Source organism: Zeus faber (genome assembly GCF_960531495.2).
Source record: "Zeus faber genome assembly, chromosome: 21".
Classification (NCBI taxonomy): Eukaryota; Metazoa; Chordata; class Actinopteri; order Zeiformes; family Zeidae; genus Zeus; species Zeus faber.
Window position 1 is genome coordinate 24,238,926 of NC_137208.1, and position 19,296 is coordinate 24,258,221.

Here is a 19,296-nt window from a genome sequence, read left to right on the forward strand (position 1 = left end):
CTGGGGAGCAACCATTAAGACTCCCGCCTCCCAGACCCGACCATGCCCTAGCACGCCCACATCCCGTACCTGGTGGCAGCCAACCTACAGCGATCAGCCATGGGCGCAGAGCGGTCCGCCATGGGCCTCCGTCATGCCGGGCAGCTCCGCACCCCTATCAGGCCCCTATTCAGCCCCCAGCCGCCGAGCATGTGGACCACAGAACAGAGGGCGGCAGATGGCACCCCCACCTACAGCCCAACCCCCCAGCGATGAGCGCCCTGCGCACCGAGGGCGCCAGAGGACAGGTACCAGCCCGGTGTGACGACAGGAGACCGCCCCCCACCAATGGAGGCAAAATGATGAGCCCCGCGCCTAGCACAGCCAGCCAGGTTCAGGACTCTGGTTGACAGGAAAAAAAAAATAAAAAAAGACAGGACCAGATGGAATGCCTAACCAGCCCTGGCACGACGGGCCAACCGCCGCCCCACGGGACGCAGACGGACACACAAGCGCAGCCACCCCCCCCCCCCCGTACGGCGGGCGACCCAAGCGGCGCGTTGATCCGCTGACCACGGGGCCGAGACCCAAACTCCACCCCCTGCCCCCAACCCGAACCCCAGAACCCACAACCACGCCCCGAACTAACACACGGACGCCAGCTGCAGGTACTCCCCAGGAGCCCCCCCCCCCCCTCCCGGAGACAGGCTCGCTCAACTCAGGTTAAGGAGCGGACACCACCACCCAGACCCCCCAACTCCCCCGTGGGGCCCCAGGATCCCCCACGAGCACAGGCCTACGCACCACAGACATCCCCAGAGCCGCCCGGGCATCCACCCAACCGCAGAGCTCTGGCAGACCAGGAGGACCCCCACATAGCCCAATGCACCACGACATTGCCCCGACTTAGGAAAACTGAAGTATTAAACGATGGAGTTATGTCAGTGATAAAAGTAGCCCATATTTCATTAAATGAATTGACATTGTTTTTGGATATTGCCAATATTTTTTCCAATGAGATGTAATCTATTAATAACTGCAACCATTGCGATGTGGTGAGATTATCTCTCTTTTTCCAATTGAGTAATATTGTTTTCTTGGCAATTGTTAAGGAAATCAAAATGGGTTGGTGGTGTTTAAGTGGTAGGTCGACTGAGGAGTGGTCACCGAGAAGAGATATAGATGCGAAGACTGGAATGCTGCAATCCAGAAGTGTTGATAGCTTCTTGGTGGTGTTGGTCCAGAATGCTAGGATAGGTGGGCAGAGCCAGAAGGCATGAAAGTAGTCATCTCTGGTATCAAGGGAACAGTGAGAGCAAATGTCTTCATCCCCATTTTGAACATTTTGTATTCCGTGATATGAGTTCTGTGCAAGATCTTATATTGGATGATTTGCATTTTGGAGTTGCAGGTCATAGAAAAGGTGTTGCAAATAAGCTTCGACAGATTGATATCGGTGGGAACAGCATTCCATTGTAGGTATTGGTGTCATCTATTTTAAGAGTTTGTATATTCTGGGAAAGGGACTTTTCCAGTGACCGATATGAGTGAGATGTTGAATCATTTGAGGTGGTTCTAGGATGTTGTTCGTCAATTTGATTTTAACTTTGAGAGACTGCTGTAATTGAAGGAATTGAAGGAAGCCGTGGCCACTAGTACTTTACCTTTGGGTTAAGGTTGGGAAGGATATAAGCAAATTGATTTAAAAAATGTGTTCCAGATGAGTAATTCCTTGTCTTTTCCAAGACCTAAAGATTATTGGTCTGTTTTTAACCAGAAAATATGGGTTGTGCTAGATTGGCGTGCATTTGTTTGGAGATAGAGTGTGACCACTGAGTTTGATGAATTTCCACCAGGCTGACAGAATTGTTGAGATAAATGGGTTTTTAAAGCAATTATGTTTCCTTATAGATTCAGTATGGAATGGGAGATCAGATATTGATTAATCATGAAATTCTGTTTGTTCAATGTCTCGTCATCCATGGGCCAATTGTTGCTCTGGTTGTAACCATTCATTTACAAATTGAAGATGGTTTGCTAAATAGTAGTATCTAAAGTTTGGGGCTGCTAGACCTTCACAGTCTTTGTTTTTCTGTAGTGTTGATTGTCTAAATCTCGGTTTCTTGTATTTCCAATAAAATCTATTGACTATTGAGTCTCGAGTATTAAACCAATGTACTGTTGGTTGCACTGGGGTCATTGAAAATGCATCATTGATTTTTGGAAGTATATTCATTTTCACTGCTGCTATCCTACCAATTAGTGAGATAGGTAGGTTGTTCGATCGAATGAGGTGTTTTTCAATGGATTTGAGCAATGGAGTGAAGTTAAGGGTAAACAAATCTGACAGATTGGTGGAAATATCAATACCAAGGTATCTAATATTGCCCGTTGTGATGGTTAAGGGAAGTTTCTGGGTTGCAGCATTGCAGTCCCCCCCACTGACTGTGGTTTTAGTCCAATTAATTGAGTAGTCTGAATAGCTGAGAATTTAGATATAAGATTGGACACCTCCGGTAGGAATGATATTGGGTTCCGTATGTACAATAAGATATCGTCTGCAAACAAACTGATTTTGTGAGAAAAGTTTCCTCTTTGTATGCCTGCGATATTACAGTTTTGACTGATGGCCAATGCGAGGGGTTCAGTTAAGATGGCGAATAGTAAAGGGGAGAGCGGACATCCTTGTCTTGTGCCACGTTGTAGAGTGAAAAGCTGTGAAGTGTAACCATTCGTGACGATAGAAGCAGATGGAGAGTTGTAGAGGATTCTGATCCATGGAATGAGTGACTCTCCATTAAAGTTGTTCCTTTGAGATATGCTGATCAGATTGAATAAATGACGCATATTGCTGGATGAGTGTCTGCCTTTGACAAAGCCTGTTTGGTCTGGGTGGATTTGAAATGGAATTACTTTTTCAATTCTGTTGGTTAGTGTTTTACTGATAATCTTAAGGTCGCAATTAATAAGGCTTATGGGTCTATAAGTGAAGGTGAGAGTTGGGTCCTTATTGGGTTTGAGCAAAACCAAAATGAGAGCAGTATTCATGTGCGGAGGCATGGTGGAGGTTGACTTGACCTCTGTTACCATTCTGATGAATAATGGGGATATAAGTGGCCAGAAGTGTTTATAAAATTCCACTGGGTAGCCATTTGAGCCAGGTGATTTATTGTTGGGCATGGAGAAGAGAGCTTTCCTCAGTACTTCTAGAGTAAGTTGTTGATCTAAGGTGCTCCGTTGAAAGTTTAGGAAGGTCAATATCATCAAGGAATGAGTGAATGTTTGATATATTAGATTAGTACTTTTTCTGATAAACAGCAGTGGTGTTAAAAGTAAGCAAAAATAAAGTAAAGTAAAAATACTTTGTTTGTGTATTTAAGTATTTTTGGTAGTATCTGTTCTTTATTTGAGTTATATTTTTTTCAGCCTTTACTTAGTTACATTTAGCTCCAAAAAACTATACTTTGAATACGTTTTACATGTTGGTGTCCGTGGGTTGGGGGGGGTCGCTAGGTTTGTCATGGGGACCTGGTAACCCTGTCCGTGTTAAATTTGTTTTTTTATGGCATTGCTACTGAACTAGCACAGTCCCAGGGAGCCACAACTAGAGCAGTGTGTTCGAGAGTGATGACCACAGCGTTAAACATGACTTACTGAATTCATTGCCTCTTATGCTTACCGTTAAGAGGACGGCAAGCAAGGCAGGTGGGGAAGGTTGGGCAGGCAGGCAGGTAGGTCAGGCAGCTTAGACAGGAAGGGAGGGGGGGGGGGGTCAGGCAGCACAGACAGGAAGGGGCAGGGGTCAGGAAGCACAGACAGGAAAGGGCGGGGCGGGTCAGGCAACACAGTAGTGAACTTTTCTACAAACACAGCGCGGCCGGGAGTGAGAATAATGTGGTAGTTCTAACAACGATGTGGCGGTGAGTGGCTCAACAAAACCAGACAAAACAAAGACATTCTTTTAGGGCCTTTATATGTGGAAAATATAAATGCAGACAAGCACAAGTACTCAACACTACAAGATACTACATTTTGACTCTAGTTTTACATGACAAGATGATTGGCCAGAGAAATTAACTGCCTAACTTCTTGTTTCACTCTAGCCAATAGGGGACAGAGTGGGCGGTGTTTTACCAGGAATTCATTTGGATTTTCAGACATACTACCATTCATAGTCCAACGATCTCCCTTGTAGTTGGTTGTGGACAGACAAGAGGACTCAATAGCACGGCTCAGAGACAGGAATCTTGAAAAATGAAAGTCTTCAGTTTGAGGAGGATTGGTACACAGGTAGACAGTCAGTAGATCAGGAAAGCAATCCGGCAAAGAGTAAAAAAAGGTGAGGGACTTCGGTTCACAGGTGGTCAGTAGATCTGGCAAACAATCTGGCAAGGAGTAGGCAAGGCGAGGTTGAGGAAACAGGAGGGAAACAAAAATTCCAGGAGAACAAGAAACTAGGGACAATAATGGTGACAAATAGTGCAAATACAAACTGACTCATAGAAAGGGGAACACTGAGATAAAATACACTGGGGAGGAAAGGGTAATTAGGAACAGGTAAAACTTATCGGGGCGGGGTACACAATCACACCGGCAGGAAACATACAAAGACAGGAATTTAAGTCTCTAGGGAGCAGGGCGGGACATAACAATTGTGGGATACGCTTGCCAGTCGAGTGTCCAGTAGTAAATACTATGATATTTAACATTACAATGGCAACATAATTATGTCGCCCTGGTACCTTTCGTAAACCATTACCTTGTATGCTATGGCTTCAAGCATAACAAACACGCTCGTATCCTCCAATGGTGTACTGAATAGTATGCTGATAAGCTATTTTTGCCACAGCAGATTTAGAGATATTATGTGACTGGCAAAGTACAACAGAACATGCAATACTTGAAAAAGAATAGGATCTATGATTTGGTTACTTAGGCAGGTGCATATCACCCAATCCAAGAAATAAAACACACAACCTGGGAAACTCAATACATTTAAAGGTACTGGCTTGAAAAGGAACGAATAACTCAACTCATCCAATCACCCAAAGGAGTTGGTCTTTTATCATTTTGCCAGTTGCTCAACATACCAGGCAAAGCAATCACAAATGTGTTTAAAATATCAACAAGTTAACTTTTAAACTTTTAAAAGCGAGCCTTCTCCTGTCTTCAAATGTTCAATGTTGGTACAAGGAACATTTGTGTGTGTGTGTGTGTGTGTGTGTGTGTGTGTGTGTGTGGGTGTTTCTGCATTTTTGTTCATTCGATTGTACATTTGACTTTGCAGGAATGTGATAGCAAGGGCTGTGGATTATTTTTTCTTTTTTTCAGCAGTTTATGACTCCTCATCAGTTTGCACTGAACTTTACTGAATTCCGCAGTTGCAAGTGCAAGTAAGAAAAAGTGGAAGACAGTTTTAACTTGCCCTATGATTACGCAAGGAGTATTTTGCATGACTGGATTCTATAGAATAACAATAAAACAGATGGGTTTGGAGGATCTCATTAGTTGGAAGTAGGCTGCCAAAAAACTAGAAACATTAATAAGACACGATAAGTTACTAAGCAATTTTATTTTGAAATCTCCACGCTGAAGTATTACTGAACATAGGGATTTTTTTTAAATGATGGTTGCAATTATCGTATACTATAGACAACCAACCAATAGAAATAAACATTGGTTAATTATGATGATTTGCAAATTTCTGTATTTGTGCTTCTTCTGATAGTATATTTTGTTAATTAATTTTGCTGGTTGATTAAAGCAATTTGTGGCATATCTCTCGAAAAGTGCTGTACATATGAGGCATAGCTTGGGGAGATAGTTCTGTCAGACAACCCAATGGCACCACACGCTTCCACGCCCCTTATGGGCCAGCCAATTTAAGTAGCCATTTCCTCTTGCCATGACTGCTTTGCTGCCTGCTTGCTTGCTGTGTTGCTGCACTTCCTCCACCTCCCCTGCATCCACCTCTTTTCTGGACACTTCAACGAGAGTGATGAGCACTCAAGCCGAGGCCAACCTTTAATAATGTAAAATAAATAACGATAATTTTATAGTAAAAGTTGTCAGTCAGAAAAAATAATTATAATTGCTATTTTAAAAAAGGCAGGGAGGAGGGCAGTTATTAGCTTTGGAGGCAGGCACATGCAGATTTCAACTCTGTGACATTACTGCTGTAATGGCTACCAATCAAATCACCTTATCTTGAAATAAAGAAATTTAAGAAATTGTAGGTTCTTTTGCTTGTGATGGATTTGGAATGTATCATTGTCTACTACAGTGCTTCATAAATTACCCCTTTTAACTTACATCTCTTTTGAAAATAAATACAGTACCAATGTGGCTCACATGAATATATGTAAGAATCAAACCCTGTAAATGGGTTTGATTGGGGCCAGGTAATGAGAGAGGGGAGGCAGACGAAAGCAAAACAGTGGTGATTGGCGTGAATTTATTACAATTCAAACAAAAAGGTTGCTCGCGGCCCCCTGGGAAAATCATACACTCATTGGCAAGCAGGGGACGTGTCCAGATCGTCTGCACTCATGTGCGCTGCCACCATATCTTGGTCGGTCTCACCGCGTATCTCAAAACCAAGCACTTTCCTCACTGCGAGGAAAAACAAACCGTAATTACTTCCTGGTCGGATCAGACAAATCAGCAAAGCCCCTCCGTTGATTCGCCCGATCCCCAGCAGCTGAGTGGCCCTTGGATGGGAGCCCGCACCGCCTGTCTGCAGGGGCTTGACCATGCCCCCTTGGTCCACCACAAACACCAAACTCCCAAATTTATTTCTGAATTGGGGAAATATAATATATTTTTTATGCCACATATGAATGGAACAGTCTACAAAGTACATTGAAGTTTCAACAACTTATTCCCTTTTTTACAAGCTGACAATCAAGCTCAACAGAGTTTCCAATTGTGCGTCATGCATTTTAGAATATGGATTAAAATGTCCCCCATCCCCATCAGGGCCTCACTGAAAAAGAGAGCAGTGCCTGTTGGCTGAGTCCCCTTGTCAAAAGAAAGGATAACTTACAAAATGAAGAAAAACTGAATATGTGGCATAATCAACTTATGTCTTCCACTTTAAACAAATGCAGGTTAGGCTAATTGGTGAACCTACATTTTGTGTTTGTGTCCATGTGTGTCCGGGTGATCCCCGCCATCAAGCTGTAGTAAGTAATAGATACCCTTTAATGGAATACAAATAACAAAAATTGAATTTATTGAAAAGATTAGAAACGATTAGTTATCCAACCTTTTTTAAAGTTAACCTTTCACTTTGCTTTGCCGGAAATGGTCGAAACCCAATCGAACAAAAGACGAGGGGCTTCTGGAAATTATCTCGATGTGATTCCAGTCAGAGAATCAGGTGGAAAAAGAATACTAAAAGAGAATGGTTTGCAGGATGAACATTTATTGTGGTGGTGTGTGATTAGGAACCATAAATAACCATATATAAAATATAGCTGCGGCTCTGAACCAAAGACGGATCCGACTGTCGGAATTCACTGTCGGACTCTCAGATATGGAATATTTTGACACCCAATTAATAACATCATTGTTATAACTTATATAATTTCAAGCTAGTTTCTGATAAAATTCACAACTAGTTGCTTTGCGACTGTGATGGTGATGGTGGTGTGCCATGTATCATCACATACACGGCAGGCACGAGAAGCACCTGGGTCGTTATTTTCGGTGGAGCCTTGGCTGCCTAGGCTCCTCTCGTTTTGACAGAATCTCGAGAACTGAGCATAACATGTCCCCTATTTGGTTTAGGCTAGACTTTTCCATCGAGTGTGGTGCACTGGACTAAGGGGACTCATGGTGGACTGCCTACATGCTTGGAGCTCTGTTGGCTGGGGTGGAACATTACACAGCTCGCTACGTGCCATAGGAGTTGCTCTGTTCAAGTGAAGCCAGTCATAATATGGGTCCTCACTGTTTCTTGGTATGGTACTATAAAAGTCTGCAAGTGGCAAGCTTGAAAACCATACATCGCTAAATTGTTGCTTGAGGATTCCATATGTCAGTCCTGGATGATTAAGTGATCGAGTGATGTGTCACTGCGTAAACTGACCCTTACTTCCTCCTTAGCCTTACCCATGAGTCTATAGATAATCCCATCTGACCATCCTGTGAGCTTAACACCCCTTCTCCTCAAATACATCTCCATCAGATCCACCCGCTCCTGAATGTCACTTCTATCTGATCCATCCCCTCTATACACTGGTGGTTCCCTGTCGTCAGATCTAAGTATAACATTCACCTTGGATAAATCGAGAGTAGTACCCTGGATGCTGGAATCAAACCCACAGGTAGTCGAGATCTAATGTTCTCATCCTGAGAGAGCAGTGTCCTTGTGACATTATCACATTATCTGCCTGCCCGTTCCACCTATGTACTAAACTGTCTGACTGTGTCATCTGGGGCCCCAGGAGTGGAAGCTATCCGGAGCATCATTGGGTTGCGGTCCTCACCCTGCTCGTTATGAACATCATCGATATCTACTGAACCATAGTCTGAGGTAGGTGAAGAAAAACATACAGAGCCCTTAGGCACAGCCCCCTCTGGCGCAAACTTTCCTCAAGTAGCTCTGCCATTTCTCAAATAGTAGTTTAACATACACAATATATTTGAATAAAGTCGGAATAACCCTGTTATGACCATGCAACAAAAAGTGGAACTGGATTTATACAACTTACAAAGAGAAGAAAAAAATACATTCAAAATGGGTACCTCAAAATTAAAGACTTTGAACAACAAAACCATGTCATTACTGTATGCGTATAGTACCACGCTGACTGTTGGCGATGTTGCCTTTGCTGCTCCCCCAGAGATCGGCTGTCCGCTGATCAGAATGAAGGGTCACGGCACTATTTGTTACCCTCTGGTTTTTTATGGACGACAGAATGCAAGACACGATTCGGGTCTGGCAACAGCCTTTTATTGCACCAGTGCCTGGCAAGGGACGGGCAGGCCCTCGGTGGAGGCGGCAGGGACTGGCAGGACCTCGGCGGAGGCGGCAGGTACTGGCAGGACCTCGAGGCATCACATCGGCGCCAGCGCCGGCTGGCAGCACCTTGGTGGCAGTGGCGGCTGGCAGCACCTCGGAGGAAGCGGCGGCTGGCAGCACCTCGGTGGCAGCGGCGGCACCTCGGCGGAAGCTGGCGGCAGCTGGCAGCACCTCGGCAGCAGCGGCTGCAGGGGCTGGCAGCACCTCGGCGGCAGCGACGTAAGGCGCTGGCAGCACCTCAGTGGCAGCAGCTGGCAGACCGGGACTGGCGTCGTGCAGACCGGCGGCAGGAACCAGCTGGGCATCGGGGGAGGCGACTGGTGGCTGGAGAGCACCCGGCAGTGGTGACTGGGGAGCGCCCGGCCGCAGAGACTGGGGAGCCCCCTTGGGCCGCGTCCTCTCCCGAGGGATCTCTGAGGGTCCCGAGAGAATAACGTGAGGTGCGACTCGCAGAAGGGGGACTGCTCGGGATCCCCGGAGGCAGGAGGGGACAAGACAGATACCGACCTAGGCGGCTTAGGCCTGGGGGCTTGGCCAAGGGCCGGCTCCAGCGTTACAACCATATATCAGGGATTGAGGGCGGGGGGCGAGCAGTCCGGGGAGCCTGCAGGCCTACCGCTAGGGGAAGGGGCTTGAGATTGGCCCCGGGTGAGGAAAGAGAAAAAGCCCCTGACAACCGCGTCCGCTGGGTTCATAGCTGGTCAGTTTGTACTGGAAAATATGGGATGGTCAGAATGAGAACCCAATTGCAGATGCAGGGTGGGATATGACAGGGGTATATTGAAGAACAGGCAGGGGTCAAAACAAGGGAATGAGGGTCCGGGAAACCGGCAGGGCCTCAGGGTCCAGAAACAGACAGGGAATCAGGGTCCATGGGAACAGGCAACAGACAGGGGATCAGGACTCTGACGGGGAAGACAGGAGACTCACGACCAGGAGCAGAGGAGCCAGCGGGGAATCAGGAGTCGAGAGTCCAGGGTAAAAACAGGGGACCAGGCAGGGACGTGGATCGCGCATGCAGCAACCTAGGCAGAAAACGCAGGCAGAGACAGGCAACAAGTACAAACCGACAACGGCAGAGTGAAGAGCATCAGGTTAAGTACAAATGGAGTGATGAGGGAAGTGGAGACAGGGGGTGTGATAACAGACTGGAGACAGGTGTGTAGTGACTGGGAACTGAGGTGACATGAAACACCGACAGGGGGAGCCAGAGCGGGACAGAGAGACCTAGTGGGAGACAGGGGGAGCTAGGAACATGGCAGGGGAAGGATCATGACACTGGGTAGAAAACAAACGTGGGTGGTTTATTGACCGTTTTACGCAAAACACTCTCCCTCTCATTCAGAGAAGGGGGAACCGTCAACTGCATCCACCAGTGGGTTGACGAAACCGGCGCTTCTCCACGAGCACTGTCACCTGTACCTCTCCTGAGGGCCCCAGGGGTGGCAAAGACCTGGTTCGGACACTTCCGTGACTGCCTCACTGCTGTAGGACCCAGTCAGGCGACATTCAAAAAGACATTCTGCTGTGGGGTGGGGACGGGGAGTAATGCTGTTCCTGCCAGTAGCAGGTGTAGGGAGAGCTGTCACCTGTCCTCCTCTCTTTTCTTGAGGATCTCAAGAAAAGTTGTCAAGTCAGCTTATAATACATATTATACTTGGGGCTTCTGTAAGTCGTGGGTTTCATTTTTTTTGGGGGGGTTGTTTTAAAAATGAATGAATCACGAATCTAGCCACCGGGGGTTCACAAGCCAGTGTATAATTTAACATTACATTGCATTGCATTGCATTGCATTGCATTTAGCAGACGCTTTTATCCAAAGCGACTTACAATTGTTCAATCACCGACGGACGCAGCCATTAGGGGTAAAGTGTCTTGCTCAAGGACACTACAGCATGCTAGCAGGAGGAGCCTGGGATCGAACAAGCAACCTTTAGATCACTAGACCACCAGCTCTACCACCTGAGCTACCATCCCCGTCTACCATCATCAGTGCCGGTACCAAGTTCGGATGACTAGAGAGGGTTGCGTCAGGAAGGGCATCCGGCGTAAAAACCATACCAAATAAAACATGCGGACAACAAATCTGATTTCCATACCAGATCGGTTGAGGCCCGGGTAAACAACGACCGCCACTGGTGCCGTTAGCCAGTGGAAATTGTGCTACTGTCGGCCGAAGAAGAAGAAGAGAGGAAGGCTTGTCCAGAGACAGCAAGAGAGGAAGAAGGGTAGGAGAGTAGAGTTGAGAGTAGAAACTTTGAACGTTGGCACCATGAAGGGTAAAGAGAGAGAGCTGGCTGACATGATGGAGAGAAGGAAGGTAGATGTACAATGTGTATAAGAGACCAGGTGGAAGGGGAGAAAGGCCAGGAGTATCGGAGCCGGGTACAAACTGTTCTATCATGGAGTGGGGAAAAATGGGGTAGGGGTAGTGTTGAAGGAAAAATATGTCAAGAGTATTTTGAAGGTGATGAGAGTGCCGGACAGAGTAATGAGCATGAAGCTGGACATTGATGGGATGATAATGAATATGGTCAGTGCATATGCTCTCCAAGTTGGGTGTGAGATGGAAGAGAAAGAAGAATTCTTTAGTGAGTTGGATGTAGTGGTGGAGAGCATCCCCAAGGGAGAGAGAGTGGTCATTGGAGCAGATCTCAATGGGCATGTTGGCGAAGGGATCAGAGACATGGTGATAAGAAGGTGATGAGTAGGTATGGTGTCAAGGAGAGGAATGTGGAAGGACAGATGGTGGTGGATTTCACCAAAAGGATGGAATTGGCTGTTGTGAATATGTATTTCAAGAAGAGGGAGGATCACAGGGTGACATACAAGAGTGGAGGAAGGTGCACACAGGTGGACTACATCTCAAACAGGAGGTGCAATCTGAAAGAGATTAGCGACTGCAATGTGGTGGTAGGGGAGTGTGTTTCTAGGCAGCATCGGATGGTGGTCTGTAGGATGACTCTGGAGGCCAAGAAGAGGAAGAGAGTGAAAGAAGAGTCAAAGATAAAATGGTGGAAGTTAAAAAAGGAGGAGTGCTGCATGCGTTTTAGGGAAGAGGTAAGGCATGCAATAGGTGGGAATGAACGGTAACCAAATGACTGGGAAACAACTGCAGAAGTGGTGAGGGAGACGGCCAGGAAGGTACAGAAGAGGTTGGCGAAGAACAAATGGGATTGTCAGAGAGATGAAGAAAGTAGACAGGAGTACAAGCTGACGCGGTGCAAGGCGAACAGAGAAGTGGCAAAGGCAAAGGAAAAGGCATACGACAAGTTGTATGAGAGACTGGACAGTAAGCAAGGAGGAAAGGACTTGTACAGCAGGTTAGGGTGATGAAGGATAATGATGGGAATGTGCTGACTAGTGAGGAGAGTGTGTTAAGAAGGTGGAAGAAGTCCATTGAGGAGTTGATGAATGAAGAAAATGAGAGGGAGAGAAGAGTCGATGATGTGGGGATAGTTGATCAAGAAGTGCAGCAAATTCGCGAGGATGAGGTGAGAACAGCACTAAGGATGAAGAGTGGAAAGGCAGTTGGCCCAGATGAAGCGTGGAAATGTTTAGGTGAGTAGCAGTGGCATTCCTAATGAGGCTGTTTAACACCATCCTGGAAAGTGAGAGGATGCCGGAGGAGTGGAGAACAAATGTACTGGTACCCATCTTCAAGAGAAGGGGAGACGTACAGAGCTGTGGTAACTACAGGGGAATAAAGTTGACAGCATGAAGTTATGGGAAAGGGTAGTGGCGGCTAGATTAAGAGGAGAGGTGGGGATCAGTGAGCAGCAGTATGGTTTAATTCCAGGAAAGAGTACTACAGATGCAATGTTTGCTTTAAGAATGCTGATGGAGAACTACAGGGAAGGCCAGAAGGAGATGCACTGCGTCTGTGTAGATTTAGAGAAAGCATATGATAGGGTGCCGAGAGAGGACATGTGGTATTGCATGAGGAAGTCGGGGGTGGCAGAGCAGTACATAAGAGTGGTACAGGATATGTATCAGGGCAGTCAGACAGTAGTAATATGTGCAGTAGGCGTGACGAAGGCATTCAATGTTGAGGTGGGATTGCATCAAGGATCAGCTCTCAGCCCTTTCCTGTTTGCAGTGGTGATGGACAGGTTAACAGATGAAATCAGGTAGGAGTCTCTGTGGACTATGATGATCGCAGATGACATTGTGATCTGTAGCAAGAGTAGGGAGCAGGTTGAGGAGAGCCTGGAGAAGTGGAGGCATGCATTAGAGAGAAGAGTAATGAGTCAGCAGGAGTAAGACAGAATACATCTGCCTGAATGGGAGGGAGAGTGGCGAAAAGCTGAGAAATCAAGGAGTGGAGGTGGAGAAGGTGGATGAGTTCAAGTACTTGGGGTCGACCATCCAAAGCAGCGGAGAGTGCGGGTGGGAGGTGAAGAAGAGAGTACAGGCAGGGTGGAGTGGGTGGAGAAGAGTGTCCGGAGTGATCTGTGACAGAAGGGTTCCAGCAAGAGTGAAGAGGAAGGTCTACAGGACGGTAGTGAGACCAGCTATATTGTATGGTTTAGAGGCGGTGGCACTGACAAAAAGGCAGGTGGCTGAACTGGAGGTGGCAGGGTTGAGGAATGTGAGATTTTCATTGGGAGTGACAAGGATGGACAGGATTAAGAATGAGTACATTCGAGGGACAGCTCAGGCTGGACAGTTTGGTGGAAATGTGAGAGAGGCCAGATTGAGATAGTTTGAACAGGTGTGTAGGAGAGATGAGAGTTACATTGGGAGAAGTATGCTGACGATGGAGCTGCCAGGCAAGTGGAAAAGAGGAAGGCCAAAGAGAAGGTTTATGGATGTGGTGAGGACATGCAGACCGTTGGTGTAAGGGAGGAAGATGCTTAGAACAGAAGTTATTGGAGGCAAATGAGCTGCTGTGGCGACCACTAACGGGAGCAGCCGAAAGTAAAAAAAGAATCACGATTAATCGCATTGAAAGTTGTGTAGATAGATAGATAGTAGATAGTAATATTGGCGTTGGCCTGGGGCCGGACAATGCCTGGCCTCTCTGCCGGCCCCTAAGTAGCCCCCGCCAACAGGGTCATCCCCAGGGGTTGGGTCGCCCCCCCCCCCCCCCCCCCGAGCAGTCCTTCTGGACCCGGCCCCTGGGTCATCCTCCAGAAGGCTTCCCCCTACCTTTGCCCCTTCCTGCCCTGTTGGCAGGGTTCCAGCACCCTAGCCGTCCATCTGAGGGGTGTCTACTTCTCCTGCTCCTGGGCCCAGCGTCCCTGCCTTTCTGCACATTAAACCCCTGTAACTACTCCCAAAACCATGTGTCCTGCGTTTGGGTTCATCTGACCATATCCCTAACAGTGCCCACTTTCCCTCCACCAGCTTGATTCAATTGTTGCAGGTATGAAGATGATTAACCGTGAACTGAACATAGTGCCAACTACTACAACTACAACTTTGAGGCTGGTGGCTCTGTTAGCCCTGTTAGGCTGTTGGCTTCCTTGCCATCTTAAACAGCTCCATAGTCACAGGTGCTGTTCCACCATGCTTCAAGCAAGCTATAGTTTAGCCACTTCTAAAGGGGCCGAGTCTTGACCCCACTACCCCCAACAACTTTACACCGATTTCAAAACTTCCATTTTTTTCAAAGGTTTTAGAAGGTTGCATTTTTTTTATAAGTTTCTGTTTGAATCAGTTACTGTGTTTTCAACCCCATAGAAAAGTTCCAATTGGGCTTCCCTGATGGTGCCATGGGTCCCGAGAGAGAGAGCACATCACCAGAGGTCACCAGACCCTACAAAGGTCACATGACCTGTGACCTTTGTAGGGTAATCAGATGGTCAACGTTGTCTCTGGACAAGCATAAAAGAACCCGCCCGAGTTGTATCCGGCAGAGAATCCATCCGACCCGGGTTCTCTCCCAGGCGAACCATGGAAAGTCTGATCTGATGCTGTTCTTTTGTAATAAATCTATTATTTTACTCAAGTAAGCGTCAGCGGTCACTCCTTCTTCATCAACACATCAAATTCATCAAGAAACTATAAAGTGACGTCACAAACCAGGATCTATTGGGCTTCACCTCCCGATGCTGCCCGCTCCAGCGAAATACCACTTTAAAAACCTCAGGGTGAGTGTTTCCTCACAAAAATTTAGCTGTGTGTGGTTCTTGAAGCGGTAGTGTTTTGTGCAGATAGACTGCACTGACAAGAGCAGATTGTGCAGAGAAGGAGATGATGTGAAGTGAGTTTCCGTCTAAATTTGGGTTTATTAAGTTGTAAAAAACGTAAATAAGAGGAATAAGAGAATAATAAATGAAGAAATAGAGAATTAAGTTGAAAGAGAATAGACGAGAGAAATAAAAGATGAAGTTAAAAGTAAAAGTTAAAGGCTTAGAAGATGTGGAGAAAGTTGAAGTAAAAAGTAATTGTAGAATGGCAGAACTAGTAGCCAAAAGTTATTTAAATAACCATGCATGATTAATGAAGACAGGGCCCGTATCTCCTTAAACAGTAAGACGTGTACATTAAATGCTGTGTGAAAGTTGGCCGTATGAAAATATAATATAGTCATCTTGGTAGGAGGAACAAAGAGGAAATAACCCTAGCCGGGGGAATTGGCTTAATGTAAAATTATATGAATGAAGATGAAAAAGATGAAAGTGAAGGGAAAAAGAGATAAAAGTTAAAAGCCTAAAGTAAGCTGAAAAAGATGAAAAGTGAAGTAAAAAGAGTTACAAGTTAAAGGCTTAAAAGATGAAACGTAAAGTTTGAGAAAAAATGGGGAAAAGCAGGGCTGAACCAGCCTAGGAGAATGAGTGCACATTGAACATGCATGCTAAAAGAATCTGATTAAAAAGATAATTTGTTAAAAGTTTGGCCAAAGTGAAAATTTAAAAGTCAGGCCAAAGTGAAAATCTTGATGAAATTAGAAAAGTATACATGAGTCGACGTTAAAGTATAAAGTCAAGCGCTGTTGAAGTTTTTGGAGAATCAGATGTGCTGCTTGTCAGACATGTCTTTTTCCCTTTTGTGTGTGAGTGTGCCTGTTTGTGTGTATGAGTGTGCTACGGCTAAAGAGGTGTGAAGAGATTTGTGTATTGTTTGTGTATATGTATAAATGATATATAGAATTTATGGGTTATTAAATAGAAATACATATGTGGTGAGCAGTTGAATAATACATAAAGAGAAACATTTCTTGCCCCTTTAGTGATAAATATATATGAGCTTGTTTACGGACTTTGTAAAGCTGATAATAAAGATCATGAGTCTTTCTTTAAGGACATTTGATAAATATATATGAGCCTTTCTTTAAGTACGTTTGATAAATATACATGAGCCTTTTTCTTTCAAGGACGTTTTGTACATTTGATAAAGGATATGAACCTTCACAGGACTTTATATATTTGATAACAAAATGAGCCTTCTTGAGAGAAGGACTAGAATCACCAGAAACAGTCTGCCTACACATGCATGTACACATTCAGAAAAGAAAAAAAAATCTCTTGCTCTGAATTATGGGTAGGATTTGTGGATTGTTTGATTGGTGTGTGGGTTTTTTCTTTGTCTTTTGGGGCTTGGTGTGTGTGTGACAGTGCTTGCTGTGAGTCCTGTTAATTAAAAGAGCAGATAGTGTTGTTGAAATAGAAGGAAAAGCTGGGGTTTTTGAAGCAAGAGAAGAGGTTTTGTGTTTCTGCTGCTGAGTGAAAGGAACCAGCTTGGATTTATGACTGTGTGTGGCTGCATTGGGCTGAGCTGTTCCAACGGGGAGCTAAAACAGGATGTTCACTCGCTGACGACCAGTGCAAACTGGAAGTTGTGCCTAAATTTAAGAGGTGGAGCAAGGGGTGGTATTTCATACAGAGTGGAACTTAGTTGACTCCCCCTGGCAAGAGGGCGGAGAAGAGGCCCCCTCCTCTCTCTCTTCTTTCTTAGTATGATGGAAGAAAATAAATAAATAAATGAATATTAAAATAAAATAAAATAAATAAAAATAAAATAAAATTAAATAGGAAAATAGAATAAAAATAATTAATAAGAGGTGATATTAGATTGACTAAGATACTCTTTAGATTTAAATGCGTCGTATGAATAAAAGTATACTTTGCTTTATTTCAAAAGTGCAAGAAATAAAAAAGCTGATAATATATGTCTCATTGAATTGTATTATAGTATGTATAAGAATTTAGAGTGGTCTGAAGACACTGAACCTTGTGTTGTTCTTTTTGTTTTTTCTTTCTTCCTCTCTTTTACCTTGCTGAGTGAGAGCTGGGGGAAAGACAGAGAAGATGGAATGTGTCTGAATTGGATAATCCAAGGGGCAGATGACAAGACATCTGGCAGTTCTTCACAGACACCGGGAGCTTGCGGATGACAGCGCTTAAGAAATTCTAAATCCCGTGAATCAGGCCAGAGCGGTTTATCCACAAACTCTTTTCAATAGACACCTGCATTTACCTATATGTGTGTACATCTAGTTATAACCTACATGATTGCTTGTTTTGACATATAGGCTTACAGTAGTTATTTTTCTTATATTGCTTTTTGCAATTAGTTAGTAAGAGACTTGGCAACGGACTGACTAATCAAGGCATCTGCCTCATTAATGGAGTATTATTGATGTGATTGATCACATGTGGAAAAGCTGATTTGATTTAAAATACGGTTGAGTGCTGTGAATATTGGTTTCATTATCTGAGTATGGTTTACCTTGATTGAGGCTGGTTTGAGAGTGAACATTGATGTACATTTTGATAATTTAAGATAAATGAGTATGATCAGATGCATCAGATGATGAACAAGTGAAGTTGCTTTCATAAGTGGGAAGCTATTGGTCTCCTTTGGGGTTGGTAAATTCAATTGTTTTTGATTGAGTGTGATTACACAGTGCTTTATAAATAATTTTTAAATAAATTAATTTGATTTACAATAAAATAAATGGATACAAAAATTACAAAAGTAATCACTCCTATTGCTGTATTGCGAAAGAATAATCCCCTTATTAAATATATTGCAAAAATATCAGGAAAATTGAGCAAGCGGTGGCCTGACATTGAACAACCATGGCCAGCTGAAGGAACTCTTAACCCGGATGTGATTAAAACAATGCAGGTGCTTGTGTCCATATATAAAGTAAATCAAAAGAAAGGAAAAAGAGGAAAGAGATGCACGGAGAAAAGACAAACAGAACTTGGCATTCTGCAGCTGTTTGTAAAGGAGGGACAGACATGGTTCGAAGCTCCAAAAGAAAAAAGAGAACAAAGTGGATAAGAAATAAAGAAAAGTGAAAAGGAAGCAGAAAATTGATGGAGAAGGTTTCCGCACCCTTCTCACATACAGCATCTGTAAAGAAGCCCCCACCTTATGAGAAGGAGGTGAAGTTCACTGATGTTCATCCCCAGCTCCCAGTGATGACAACGGAGGGCAATATCTCTTCAAAGATGTGGATGGGCAAGGCTACAACAACCATAAAAATGTATCCGAGCTCCAACAGTACCAAGAGAAGGAACCGTTTGGGAAGCAGACAAGTCAGAAGCCTGGAAATAGGAGAAGAGATTGTGAGTGATTCAGAGGAAGCTATTGGAGGATACGACCCAGCATTCAGACGGATGTTGGCTAAAGCGGAGGAAAAAGGAGCATGACCAGAAGGAATAGGACCAGGAGACTCAGAAACCTCAACCAAATACAGTTGGTGAATAAGAAGAATGAGGAGAAGAAGGCCAAAGAGAAGGTTTACAGATAAGCAGAACAGAAGGAATTGTAGGTAGATAATGCACTGCGGCGCCCCTAACGGGACCAACCGAAAGAAGAGGATTCTTAGTGGTGGAATGAGGAAGAAAAGGAGCAGCTATAAAGATAAACACTGATGATTATCTTGATAAAGAGTGTGACATTGAGAAAAGTGTGGCACATATGACTTTAATGGTGGCTGAAGGATTTGAGCAGAAGCATATAGGAGAAAGGATGGAAGAAGCTACAGTATTGTCAAGAAAAAGTAATTTATATCGGTCAAACAATAACCCATGGACACAGAAGCATCATGTTCAGATAATGAAATTCTTGCATGCAATGATAAAGCCAAAGGAAATAGCTATAGCTAAGTATGCAGCACACAAAATGGACACGTCAAGAGTTACTCAAGGTAACAAAGCAATGGATGAGGCTGCAAAAGCAGTTACAGGAGCAAACAGAGCAGGCAAAGTTCTTCCTACCACCCATGAAGTGGACTTGGAAGATAAAATCACGCTCAAAAATGTGATCTCGATGCAAGAAGCGGCGTTAGCCATAGATAAACAATTATTGTTGGACCGAGGGGCCACACA